This window comes from Manis pentadactyla, chromosome 7, assembly GCF_030020395.1.
Source record: "Manis pentadactyla isolate mManPen7 chromosome 7, mManPen7.hap1, whole genome shotgun sequence".
Classification (NCBI taxonomy): Eukaryota; Metazoa; Chordata; class Mammalia; order Pholidota; family Manidae; genus Manis; species Manis pentadactyla.
In genome coordinates, this window is record NC_080025.1 from 147,649,457 (window position 1) to 147,663,693 (window position 14,237).

At 49.6% G+C, this 14,237-nt stretch overlaps 1 protein-coding gene across 1 annotated transcript in view; it reads right to left on the reverse strand.

Moving 5' to 3' along the window:
• LOC130684355 (proline-rich protein 2-like) overlaps positions 1-14,237 on the reverse strand; it is a 313,671-nt gene that overhangs the window by 200,754 nt on the left and 98,680 nt on the right. The window lies entirely within an intron of this gene.

A 14,237-nucleotide genomic window follows, 5' to 3' on the forward strand; every position in this document is an offset into this window, starting at 1 on the left:
CCGGGCCCACTCGGTCGCCAGGCCTGTGTGGACAGAGCTCTGCGCGGCCACCTCCGGGGAGGAGGAGGCGGTGTCCTGTCGAAGGGGGTGGCCCTTCACCCACAGCCTGCCCAAACCAGGTCGTGGGGCTGGTGCTGCCCAAGAACGTGAGGATCCCCGAGATGACGTGTTGCCAGCCAGGCATGCTTCCCGGTCTCGGGCAGGCTGCTGGCACCCTGCCCGGGCCTTCCCACCGGGCTCACGCCCCGACCACCCTTCTCCACTGGGCCACCTGGGCTACGGGAGTGTTGGGAACAAGTTTTAGCATCATATGAAGTCTTTTGATAATTCACAGGCACCGTCCATATCTATACACGTAAACGCAGAACTAGGGAAAGGGAGCTGTAACCTGAGTAGGAAACTGCCAATCATGTGATACATTATCGCGGTGAAGTCCTAGCCGAAGAGGACTGAGAAGAGAAACAGAGGGATCGCTTTTCCTATTTGTTACTGTTGCAAGAAACACGCACATGCACAGTGCTGCACCCCCAAAGCTGCGCCCTGGCCGCTAGCTCGTTAGGACAGGGCTCTGACTACAGTTGTCCTTTGAAATGAGTGTTTTTCAAGATATTTGTCACATCATCAATAACTTCATTCAGAGATCACACATCCATCCTACTGCAAGGAACGCGGTCAGCCCTGTGGTCAACATCTGGTCGACCTCACTCACAAACAACACTTGACAGTTCAGCAGAAGTATGAGTAATTGCTTATCTCGTGCCTTTACTTATGAAATACTCTATATATATTGTTAATTATCTTTCCACAGCTGCACAGGAAGGCATACAGAAAGGTGCATAACTGTCCCTGAAATTATTTCAGAAATACGTGTATCTGAGTGTGTCATAGAGACGCACACTTGTTTGTACACCACATGATCACACAACACAACGATTAGCTCTAAACTTTCATGCGATAGTGTCAAGTGAGAGATTCTATGCTATTATCTCAAGGCAGTGGTCTCATATCTTAAAGTCAAACTGCTTGATTATTTCATTTAAATGTTTAAATACTGAAAGATAACCAAACAATTGTCTGAGCAGCTTTGCAGGATCGTTCCCACTCTACATAGTGTAGTATGTGCCGTACGGTACCTTGAAAGCATTTCTACTCTTCACACCTTCCTGCCTGGGATGGTTGGAATTCTTGTAGTGGCAAGAGGCTAGGAATGCACCGGGGATGGCTGAATAGAAGAAATGCAAAACTCAGCCACAAATACGTTGTTTATGTTCTCGCATATATCCTTGGTGTTCAGCCACCATCATGCACGTTTACTGAGCACTTCTTATGTACCTGGCCTTTGACCAGGTCGTTGTGTTTCGCAGCTCAGGACAGCTGGTCCAGTCTCTGCACCATGTCAACGGCACAGTGAGTCAGCCCACAGTACTCGTTCAGCTCCACCAGCTGAGTTACAAACATCAGTTAGAAAATGATAAAAAATCTCGACCCAAAGCAGTGCTGAGCAGAGCTGGTAAGAGCTAGTGGCTGAACCAGTACATGGAGCAAAAACCATGCAAAATAGAGCTCCCAAAAAAACCCCAAATTAACTGGAATCTGAAGTAAACAGGCTTAAACCTGTGTGTGAATTCCTCCTGCTTAATCTGGGCCACATTACCTCAAAAGACTATTAGGATCTTTTGATTTTTCTTTTTTAGCCTATTTCCAATATTGTAGTTTCAGAGTTTTATAAATCTTATATAAAGTATTCAGTCTCTGAAGAAAAAAATTAACTGAATATGTAAGTTTGGTTTGTCAAATGTTGATCTGGCTTCTACTTGGCTTGATATTCGGTGGGCTCTGCATGAGATCATTTAAAGAACTATATTGGTAGAAATACAAATTTGATTCAATTAGATTTTGTTCCTGAATGTGAGTTATTTTTGGTTCATTTACATGTATAATCTCCACCTGGGGGGTGGGGTGGGATGGGGGACCGATGTGGAGAAAGAATGTGCCACCCTTGAAAATCAGAGCTGTATTTATCTCAAGAACAGTTAAGTCAGAGTTATTCCATTGTCTAGAAATTATTTCAGTGTTTTAAAAAAATTTACTGGAAGCACAGAAAGCTCATCTTTACAAAAATTATTATACCTTTAGTTTGCTTCCTGCAAAAAGGTCAGAGGGCCTAGATCCAATTAATGGTGAAAATCTGCTTCAGTCCACGACATAATTTAGTAGTGACTGCATTCTATTATCCGCACAGCCTCCGAGACAAAAGCCACCACCGGGCTATGTTATCCAGCCCATTCATAAAGAGACTCATTTTATGGACTGAATTCCCATCTATAAAACAAACAAACAAAAAGTCCGCAGGTTCTGCTAGGACAGAATTTTGCTGTGAACGTGGACCACAGTGTCTGTAAAACAGGAGACGACACAGGCTGGTCACTAAGCCGCTACGACGAGTCGGTGATGAGAACGAGACGCCTGGTACCCGGAGGAGAAAGAGAAGCCGCCATGCAAACGCATCCCTTCCCCAGCTCTGAGGCTGCCTTCTGTGCGGCTCAGCTGCCCGTAGCTCGGGGTCGGAGTGGGTTTTCCTGCCTGGATTGGTTAGAGTTATTAAAGTGGCAGGAGACGGGAAAGGCAGGCGTCACTCACTGATGGCTCAACAGAAGAACGGCCACACCAGCCGCAGTACGCCGGGTCTCCCGGCCCTCCCGCTGACGCAGGAAACAAAGATAGTCGCTCTGAAAGACGGGCCGTCCCGGTGAGGAGGAGGCCTTCCTGCCCGGCCCACCAGCCGCAGACTGCCCACCGGCACCAGGCGCTCCCCAACAGCGGGTCTCGGCGTGAGGGGTCACGTCCCCGCTGCGAGCCCGGGGCAAAGCTCACATGACAAGGGGACAGCCCTCGGTGGCGGGGAAACGTCCTCGGTCACCGTGGCTCTGCTCTCGCCACAGCATGCACACTGCAGAGGCTGATATGCGCGCTGCCTTGGGGCCTGTTTAGAACTTGGTGAGGGGACCCTCCAATCCATCACTGCTGGTACCCAACACAAGAGCCATTCCATAACCCACAACTCGATGACTGGGCAGGTGATGAGAGGCGGCGCCGGGGCCCAGGCGGTCCCAGGCACGTCCACGGGGAGCCCCACCCCCCAGGCCCTCAGTTCCTGCTCCCCCACACCCGGCCCGCTGTGTGGGGGGCACAGCACCTACCGCGGGTGGCACTCCCGTCCACTCCTACCGTGCCCCGCCGTATACAGCCCTGGCCCAGGCTTGGCCTCTTGGAAGGACAGGGAACCCCTGGCAAGGAGACCCCGGGGCCTCCTTGGCCCTCGGCGGTTTTCTGGTGGCGCTGGACAGTAATCAGGACCCCATGACACCCGAGTCGGGGTGCATATCTCTGCCACGCTGAGGGCCACAGGATCTCGTGTCTGAGCTGGAAACCAGCCCAGTGACACGTTGCTCTGAGACTTGGTCTGAACACCTGAATTCAGTGATGAGCTGCAGAGCAAGGAGATGGGACAGGAGGTGGAGAACCGGTGAGACACACAGTCCCTGCAGACTGAGACAGCATCGCCGCCGCCGTAAATGCGAGGGGAGCAAACTCCTCCTGGGCGACGTGGGGCCTTCCTGCCTGCTCTCCTTTGCCTCTGCACTTAACTGAGAAAAAGCCAGCCCTCGTTGGCAGTCACTCATCACCTCCGTCCCACGGAGCCGGACAAGCCACTGGGCCCTCCCTGGCAGTGGCCTTACAAACCAAGGCCCGTGTCCTAGGACGCCTGAGGAGCAGGATAAAGCAGACGAAGCCGAAGCCCGAATCGGGATTCCCGGTGCAGGCACCGCTCTCACGCTGACAGGTGGGGACTGAGTGTAGGCGATTCCACGCGTATCTGTCCTTGTCCCAGAAACTAGCCTGTTACCTGCTCAGAATTAGGGGAGCTCATGCTAGTCCAGTTGCTGCCATATGCCCAGAACCACCCCGCTTCCTCACGCTCCCAGCTCTGCAGATGGACACGCAGGGCCTGGGTGCCTGCGGTCAGAGCGGGGAGGCGAAGGGCAGGGTGCCTCGGGGCAGGGAGGGTGCGCTACCGCGGCGGCGGCCACTGCAGACCCAGACACACTTAATCAATACTCATCAAATGACTGACTGACTCAATAAATGTCAAATAATACAGCAAAAGACTAATTTCCCTTCCCATACCATAAAAAACGCAGGCCTTCGTTCCACCATGATCAGGGGGAGAGGGGCATCAGGTGGTCGTCCTTTACGGCTCCGTCATGTCAAGGACATGGCTCTACATGAGCATCATTAATATACAAGCATGTTTATATAATGTCCCAGCCTGGAAACCCACCACCACTATCTGAGTTTGCTTTTCTTGACCATTAATTCCAGCGGTTGCCCGCTATTTTAAAAATTAATAGCAACCCTTCCCTTAACTAATTGTGGAATGAGATGTGGGCACAGGGCAGCCTAGAAACACTTTCCTACGTCCAATGGGGCCAGGAGCTGAGATGGGAGAAAATAAAGCGAATTAGAATGGCTCCCAAGCAGAGATGACTCATATGTGCCTCATTCATTGTCTTCTATAGGATCTTCAACTTTAGGGAAGAGGGAGACCCGTGGGGCCACCGCACACGCACCCCCATCCTTGCCCTTACTGACAAAAGAGCCTCGTGTTCTGCAGGTTCTATGTCCAAAGTCTCCTAAATCGGCCTCTCCTCTGCCCCTGTGCCCCTCGTGCAGACATTCAGCACCTCATAGTGAGTTCATCTCTCCTTACTCCTCACTGGCCTCTGTGCCCCCGTCGCCTGGCCCGCAGTCGGTCTCATGAAATAGCCTCTGAGTGAACGGCTGCCTCCGGGTTCTCACCGCATCTCTGCTGCCCCACCCCATGCTCCAGTCTTCTGCAAGCACTCGACGGTTCCAAGAACTGAGAGGTGAGAAATACTCTTCTCGGAGAAAGAAAAGGCACTTCTTAGTCTCAAAATATATGTTCAGCAGAAGGAATATTTTTATAAAAATAAAGGATAACCTGAAAGAATGTACGATAGAAGCTATAATGTCAGCGATGGCATTCACCCTGTCCGTTTGAAGCATCACCAGTGTGTGATACTCTGCATCAGCTGCAATGGTAAATAGTGTTTTCAGATTTGAATGAATCATTTATAGCGTTCCCGATATTCAGTCTCTTTTCCTGTCTGTTTTTTACAGTTCCTCTCAGCCTTAAAATCAGTGTTCCAAAAATATTTTTTCATTAATTGTAAACTCACATGGCCACTCTTAGTTTTAATATTTTTGTGAAAACAAGGAAAACCAAATTTGCTTAAGTGAAATGTACTTATCATACTAAATGACGTATGTTTTTATTATCTTCCCAGACAAAAATAATACCAGTAAGGTTGGAGGTAAAAGTAAGTATAAATCTTAAACATATTTTCTGCACTGGCTTGCCACTGTGAGCCATCAGCAATCCAATCCTTTGCATCAAACATTATTCTTTGCACCTATTCCTCTTGTGAAATAAGTCACCAATATTTTAGTATAAGTTACTCTTAGTAAAACTTTTCTATAGATGCAAGGGAAGAACAGAGCAGAAAAACGGTAAGGCAGTGGGGCAAAGACATCGATTTTTGCCTAGGACAGCCTCTGTGCAAAGCTGCTTTCTCCATTTCTCTTGAAAATCAAGACTTGAGAGCCTTTCTGCTATAAAAACTGATGAGGATGGAGACTTCGAAAAAATACATGAAGTGCAGTCTTTGAATCTTTTATCCACAGTTTTAAACACTAAACAAAATCTAGTGAACCAAGAATACCAGCAGTCCTAATTCCCAAATTCACTTTTACCATGTTTTAAGAACCTGCAACGTGGCGCCATCTGGTGCCTGCACAGAGAAAGATAGTCCAAACGCACTCATGCCCTTTGTTAGCTGAAGCGAAGGAAATTTTCAAAACACAACAGCTGTCTTTCATCACATTAAATCCTCAAGTGCTACTAAAAACAAATACAGTCTGAAAATAAACTTGGAAATTATTCATAGCTTAGCCAACAATGATCTTACTTTGAGAAGGAATACCTTAAGTTTTGCTAATATCAACAACGAGTTCTTGCAACATATTAACCTCTAGCAACTCTTTCTGTGCACGTATATTTTCAAATGATAAAAGCATTTTCCAAGTGGAGATGCTAGTGGCATTTCTGTGCCACACTGGAGCTGCCTCGGCCAACACTGTTCCTGAAGCCCAGGTCTCCAGTCCTCCTAAAAGATAAACTTAGAGTCAGAGATCTGAAATTGACATGGAAATTCAAAATGACTCAGGGACTAAAAGTGCCTAGATCTCAGAGTCGCTTACTTTATTTCACTTCCCACAATGGAAGCATCTTCTCATAATCGTATCTACCCAGTAATGAGCCCTGAAAAGCCCTCCCTCGCCCGCCCCACCTCAGGGCCACCCAGCCCCCTCCACCCTGCTCGGGCCATCGTGGTGCGGAGGAGTCGCCGCACGGATGAAGTCACGGCTAAGCACCCACAGGGGCGCCTGTTTCGTCCTCGCATCTCCTCTCTCCTCGGCCTCCATCCCACACACAGGCCTTTCCTCGCTGCCCTGCTCTGCTCCTCGGTCGGCATCTACCACATCTTGTTTCATTTCTCTCAACGGCTCGCCACGTCCTTGCGCACTGCCCAGGACTCGGCCGGACTGGTGCAAGAAGTGGCTTCCAAACAGACCACAAACATCGGCCAACATATTTGCTCCTCGTGGTCTTCCTCTCCAGAACATTCTCTCCCCCACCTCAGAGGCTGCCGTTCGAGTCCAATTTCTTCCAAACACATTTTCACAGTGTCTCCATGCTGTGCCCTCCCACTTTCCAGAGCGTGCATAGTACTCCTTTGGAAATTTCTAGAAGGTTTACATTTTTATTTTGTGACTTATATGTCATTTTTCCCAATCAGATAATGAGCTCTTTCCATATAGGGGCTCGTTACAGATTTATGCGAATGTTTGTTTACAGTGTCCGACAATATTCATTGGCAACTGCTCCATGACCAGTATGTCCTTGGTGGTTTCTAGAAAACCCCTGTGGCAGACAGTATTTCTGCCTTCATTTTGAAGCTGAGGAAGCTGAGACACATGGCTGTGCTGCCACAGGGCCACCTGCCACTCTGCCTGCCCCTCAGCCGTGGCGCCGGCGCCCGAGGTGTGGCCTCACCACGCACCGCACGAGGCGGAGCAGGCCCCGCGCCGGCCTGGAGGGCTGGCGGCAGGCAGTCCCGGCAAACGCCTCACATTCCCTTGGCCCCTTGGTCACGCGCGCGTGCAAGAGACAGAGGGCCGAGGCACAGCTGTGGCGGCATGCGGCCCTCTGTCCCCTCCCAGGCACACAGCGTCAGGGCAGCTCCACATCTGAGTCTGCCCAGCTCTGACTGAACAGCCGTGTGACACCTCATCACACATGCAAGTTGTGCTACAAATCACACACGTAACACAGAACAACTCTGGGCTCTTGGGCCGGAAAAACTAGGCTTGTACCCCTCCACGTACAGGGCCCCCAAGAGCCCAGAGGGGAGATGCTCTCCTAGGGCAGCGCCAAGGGGCATGGCCTGCAGGATCCCAGCCCGCCGTCAGCACCGGGACGTGCCGGAGCAGGGGGGGGCGCCAGGTGAGCCAGCCGCGTCCTGCCGCACTTCTGAGCGCGGTTTCAGGGCGGCGGGTTTGCCGTCTGGTTCCGCAGGAAGGCTTCACCCCCGCCTCCATCCCCACGTGGTCTCACCTCCAGAGGAAAGCTTGCCCTGCACTTTCCTACAGAAAAGAATCGGGTTTCCTTAGACCAGAGGTGCTGTGCCTTCCAAAGGAAACGCCCCACGTGTCTGGGGCTGTGTGTGTCACCCTGTGTGCTCCGGGCTGGGCTTGCATGTGCCTGCGTCTCCCCATTTCCTGTGGATTTAACACATTCACCACCTTGGCTCTGGGGCCTGTGCGTCTCCACAGCACCACGGTGCTCAGAGTACTGACACCAGTGCATGGACCCCCCTCATGCCCCTGTGCCAAGCAGGATGGGGGCAGCAGCATGGCACCTGGCAAACAGGAACCCTACAAACACTTGCCACATGAAGGAATTCAATACTTGCCTTCATGACAGTGATGGCTGCTTATGAAAAGAGGACAAAAACCCAGTCTTATAAATTAAATCAATTATCATCAATATTTAAAGGAACACTGTAGTAAGTTATAGTTTTTTTTATAATTCTTCCCATAATTTACTGGTCAATGATCATTTTTAAGAGATGTGGGCCTATATCATTAGCACTGTAACATCAGTTAACATTTTCCTTGAAGCAAGAGATTCAGCAACATCAGCCAAGATCAAGTAGTGATGTGCAGACGCTACCGACGGCATCTAAGGAGACAACGGGGCAGATGAGGCAGGGGCTGCGCTGCCTGGGAGAGAGGGGGACACGGACACCCCGAGGAGGGAGGGAGGAGACAACGACAGGGGGACGCAAGGGAGAGGAAGAAAGGAGGGGAGGCAACAGGTCACTGATGTGTGCGGCCAGACACTGAGCGCGTCAGCATCACAGCAATGAGAGTGTGTGTGTGTGTGTGTGTGTGTGTCTGTGTGCATACGTGTGTGTGTGTGTGTGTGTGTGTGTGTGTCGGTGTGTGTGTGTGTCGGGGATGCTCTTCTGGAAGTTGTCAGACATAAAGAATTGGACATGCGTTTCCAGGAAGGGTGGAGGGGAATCCAGGTGCACGTGGCCTGACTCACTTTCTGGCCGATCGTGCTTCCAAGTAATCACGCAGAAGCTGCAGGAGAACCAGGAGGGGACCAGGATCCGCGCGACCCTGAGACACTCGGGACACAGGACATCCTGGGCTACGTGCCTCCCCGAGCTCCCATCACTCAAATCTCTTTCTGCTACTTATCTGAGAGTTCTGAATTTTCCTCAGAGAATGAAATGATAGGAGACTTTTTAAATAAAATAGGTTCTGTGTAGCTAGTAGGTCACAGATTGACTGGGCGTGTGTAAGTCAAGGATCCCCAGCCACTCGGTCTTACACATGTCAATGCATCAAAGTTGGGCCTAGGGACAATCCAGTAACACAGCCCCAAAGCCCATCTGAGTCTCAGGGCGTGGACGCGACAGGGAGGGCGCTCTTCTCTAAGCAGAAGGGGCAGGTGGAGGAAATGCTTCCTGAGTTCAGCGCAGTTAATGGCAGAGGTAAAATGCTGTGGTGAGCGTACGTATGACCCATTTAAGCCTCGCTTTGTCTTCAAGGGTATGAGAGAGACGGACCACCTCCCCAGTGCCAGCCTCTGACATCAGCTGTACACCCCACACCCCTGATAACGCAATTACACGTCTCCCAAATACTAACCCTATTGATGTTGAATGACGCACTCGTGTTTCCAGACCAGCTCACACCTTGACGTTCAGATGTTCCAGAAGTTTACTGCCCTGCACAGCACCTGCCTCCTCCAGAGGAGACCTCGGGTTTGGGTTGTTTTGTGACTCAGTGAAGATGTCCCAGCGAGCTGCATGCTAACAAGCGGGACGCACCTCATGTGGCCAGAAGCCCTTGTATTCTCATCGCCCACTGTCCCTTCAGACTGCTCAGCGCAGAGCCTCTCCGCCCCCAGATGAAGACCCCCCACCACCCTGGGCTCCGCCGCCACCCCACCTGCGCCCTCTCCAGCCGTAGGAAACCCGAGACCATCAACAGAGCTAAAATCAGATTCTTAGGAAAGAGTAACAGGCAAACCTCCGGAAACACTGGTAAGGAAAAATAACAAAAACAAAACTAAGTAATATTAGTCATGAATTAAGGGACATGATGCCAGGTTTAATTAATAAAATAATGTTTAAAATGTAAAAACTTGAACAAATGGATAAATTCTTTATAATGTATAAGAACTCAAAAATAAATGGAATTCCTGGAGAATCCTCACACTAGTAAACAAACCAAAGGATTTGCCCAGGAAGAAAATACAAAACCAGGTGGTTTTTACAAGTGAGTTCTAAAAAACTTTCAGGAAACCGATCGCTCCACTCTTATTCAATTGTATCCTTGTAGGGGATGAAAGAGGGGCTCCTCCCACCGCATTCCATGAGTTTATTCTAGTATAAACCTGATGGGAAGTTTAAACAAAACCAACCTCATCCATTAAAATATAACCCAAATCCTAAGTAAAATATAAGTAAACCAGACCCAGCAGTGACTAAGAAAGCAGAACACTCATGGCTAGGCTTGATTTTTCTCAGAAATGCTAGAGTGTTTTAATATTAGAAAATCCATACGCTTCATTCACTGTATCATCAGAATATTCACTGCGTCATCCTTCCATCTGGTCGTGGCCAGAGGCAGGACTTCAGTCAGAGAACATGGATCTGATAGCCTCAAACACCCTTCAAGCTAGGAACAGAAGGAAGTGTCTTTGTCCTCTTAAAGGTTTTGCACAAAATACCTACCATGAACATTTATTCCCTTAAAATCAGGTCAAGACAAGGATGGTCATCACTGCACTCATCACTGGGCTGGAGATCAAAGCCAGCGCAGGAAGGATATTAAAACTCAATAAAGTCCAAGGATTAGAAAGGAAGAAACAAAGCCATTGCAAACCACAGAACGTATACAGAAAATCGACCAAACGTGTGAGATGTTACATCTCACTACTTATCAACACGGTGTGAGCTCAATGAGATACCTGCTCCATGCACTGTATTAATAAGAGTTAGGACTTCTGATGGCGCCGAAGCTCAGAGAGCACGTGGACCGACGGGCCATGGAGCGCCAACCAACACAGCCTTGCTATCATTTGGTCAGGCTGAGTGTCGGCCATCCTGTGACCCAACAATCCCATTTGCGGGGCACATATCCCAGAGAGACCCTGTGCATGTGCCTGAGAGAAATACACCAAAATGCTCACAGCAAAACAGTCCACTGTAGTCCTCAACTGGTGAACGGATAAATAAGTGGTGACGAATGCACACACGGGAATGTCATGCAGCCACAAAAATGGACAGATAGCAGCCATGTGCATGAACACGACTCTCCTTATTAGCCAAACATCTGCAACAGCAGAAATGAGCACAGCAACTAGGAGACAGCTGGCCTGGCTTAAGCCAGGGAGGCTCAGGCGTTAGACAGAGGTCACAACCAAGAGGCAGACAGATAGCAGAGCGGAGCCTCTGCGAGGGAGTGACGGGGACTTGGTGACACATTAGCTGTGGGAGGTGTCGAGGGTAGGCCAGGGGGTTCAGCCATGCAGCTGGTAAGGTGCTGCCACTGAGACATGAACCCAGGAGGGGTGGAGGGAGTGGGGCACAGTGGAAATTTAGACAAAGTGGTGAGACAAGCACTCAAAGAGAAGAGGCCAAAGGGGATGAGCGAAGGGTGGGCACAGAATGGGCGGAGCCTGAAGGTGGAGAGGAGAGTGGGCGCAAAGGCCCTGAGGCAGGCCACGCTGGTGTTTCTAGACCAGGAGGGAGGCTGCCTGCCCTGGAGGCTGCGGGAAGGGGAGGACGGAGGCAGCTGGGACCAGCGGAGTAGAACTGCAGCAGCAGGCGCTCAACAGATGCAGACAGCACCCGCCTTGTGCCCTCGCTCGCACCCCACTCCAAGGAGCACATGTGCATCACCCTTCAGCAGAGTTCAGTTACTTTCGTAGCATGAACCATCACTTCCAAATTTACTGCTACATGACTGGATTCTCAACCTCAGGCAATCTAAGTTACTCCTTGTAAAAGGAGGTGAAAAGAATATTCTTATTCAACTTCCTTCTTTCAAGCCTAAAATTTCCAATTTTTCAAATTTCTCCTGAAATAAAGTTTAAAACTGGAGCAAAAATGCAATAATAATGAGCTAGAAATAGCATGTTGGAATAGTGATACCAAAATCTGAAGTAGATTTTGATCTTAAAAAAATTCATTATTGTGCTACTGACTTTTGCCATTTTTCTCTGGGTCAAGCTCTTTTCAAAAAGAACCTTTATTATATAGAATCACAGAGTACATGTCCCACAGTGAGAAAGAGATAGATCGGGTAATTGAAGTTCACGGGTAATCCAGAAACCTCATTTCAGTTCAATTTCAAAACTTTCTGCCATCAATACTTTATTATATCCACTCTCAAGTAACAAAATTGGTTGATTTATGAACTTAGACAAGTTTCTTGGCCTCTCTAGACCCTGTGCCCTCAGTTATCAAGTGGAGAGGTTACGTGGACGATCCCTGGAGCCTCTCCCAGGGCTGCACGGCCCCCACCACCAATTCCAGGACCCTCACCTTCCCTCCCGTCCCATTGGTCAGGGTATTGATGAAGGAGCCCCCAAAACCGATTGCCAGTGGATAGGTAACCAAGCCACGGATCCATTTCACAGTCTTAGATCCAGAATTACGGTTCCCGGGCTACGTGAACCATGCCTGCAGTACTAGCCAATGAAGTAGGATACCGGGACTTCGTTCCAGGTAAACACATAGACAAAAGGAGTGGGGGAGCCAAGCCAGGGGCTTTAAGTGCCTGTTAGCAAAGAGTTGACAAAGAGACAACCGAGAAAAACAAAAGACGGGCGACAGCAGAGAAAATCCAGATACGGGAGATGCACTGAAGCTTTCAGAGGGCAGCAAAAATATTCTCAACGTCAACAATATTAACCCTTAACCCTTAATTTACCAAAGATGTCACCTCCCTATGTAATAAATGATATTTTTTGTAGCTACACATGTTCAGTTTAGTAACAACCAAACTTTAGATATTCTTTCCCCAAAGTTCACATTACAGACAACTCTGGGGCCATGAGCTGAATCAGTAGAACAGCAAAGGACAGTTGTTCTCAGTCGTGGCTGCAGGTTGGGATCACCTGAGGGGTTTTTAAATGTGGTGCCAGAGTCCCATAGGTCTGATCTAGTTGCCCTGGGGTTTGACCTTAACATTTGAATTCAAAGAAAAAACCCAGATGGTTCTAAGGCGCAGCCGAGATGCCTATTTCGAGAGCCATGGCATAGTCAACAGTCAAGGAGCAGAGTCAAGGGAGGAGAAAACAAACGCAAGCTGCCCAATAAAGAAGGGGATGCAGGCCGGTCTGATTTACAGAAGAACTGTGAGCACAGAGAGAAGAGGCTGGCCGTGCGGAACACCGGGTTCCCGTCCGCTCCACATACAACTACATTTCTATTTCTTCTCTTCCAGCAAACCTTCCCCACTGTGCAAATGATTCAAATGTTCCTATGCTATCAATCTGTTCAAAATGTATAGGTCTCATTGCCTGACGTGGCCTTTAAATCTCCTTTCACTCGCTAAGGTACGTGAAAAACATGCCTGATGCTAATATTCTGCAGCACTCAGTTCTCCAGCAAGATCCTCCATCCAGTCGGGCAGCACCAGCTTTGCTGCCTCCTCCACTCGAGACGCGGGCAGTTGTTCAGCTACGTGCTGGATTAAACCCTCGACTTTGATGTTTCCGGTCTGGAACCCTGAGACGCTCCTGGCAGAGGGCCCTGCGCACTGACCGACGCGCGCTGCCCGTGTGAGGGGGCTGCCCGCAGACAGCGCACACCCGCTGCCAGGGCCACAGCGCCGGCCTCTGCGGCTGCACAGCGTCCACGCCACAGCCGACAGGGCAGAGAGGCGGCCGAGCCACGCCGGGCAAACACACGGGACCGACGGGGGGGGCTCTGGCTGTGTGGTTCTTTGAGCTGATATTTCAGACTCGGGGGCTCTACAAGCCTGTTGGAAGAAAACGACTCAGAAAATATAAGGTCCCTTCATCCAGGATACTCGGTAACCAGGGTAACTCAGTAAGAAAGCCTGGCGGCGGCGCACACAGCCCGTCCCTCCAGAGCAGCCGGGCGTGGGCCGGCGGAGGCCAACCAGCCTTCTCCCCCTGCTCCCAGCGTCCCTGTCCTAACAGCTGGGCATCTCTGTGCCTCGGACCCCTGGGCATCTCTGTGCCTCGGACCCCTGGAGATATTAATGTGGGAAAGCAAATGCATCCTTTTATAACTATATGTTGTTTTGGTAATCAGAAAAACTAATCATACATTTTCAAAAAGAAAAACCCAGTGGTCTAGAGTGTAGGAATACTCATAAGACACCGATAGCAGTGTAAACTGGTAAAACGTTCTTGTGAAAAATTGGATACAGGAAACTGGCAGTTTTTCAAAATAAGCATTTAAGGGGCATAGTCTTTAACACTGCAGTTTTACTTCTAAAAAAATGTTTTCAGGAAATAAGTTAGGATGTATGTGAAG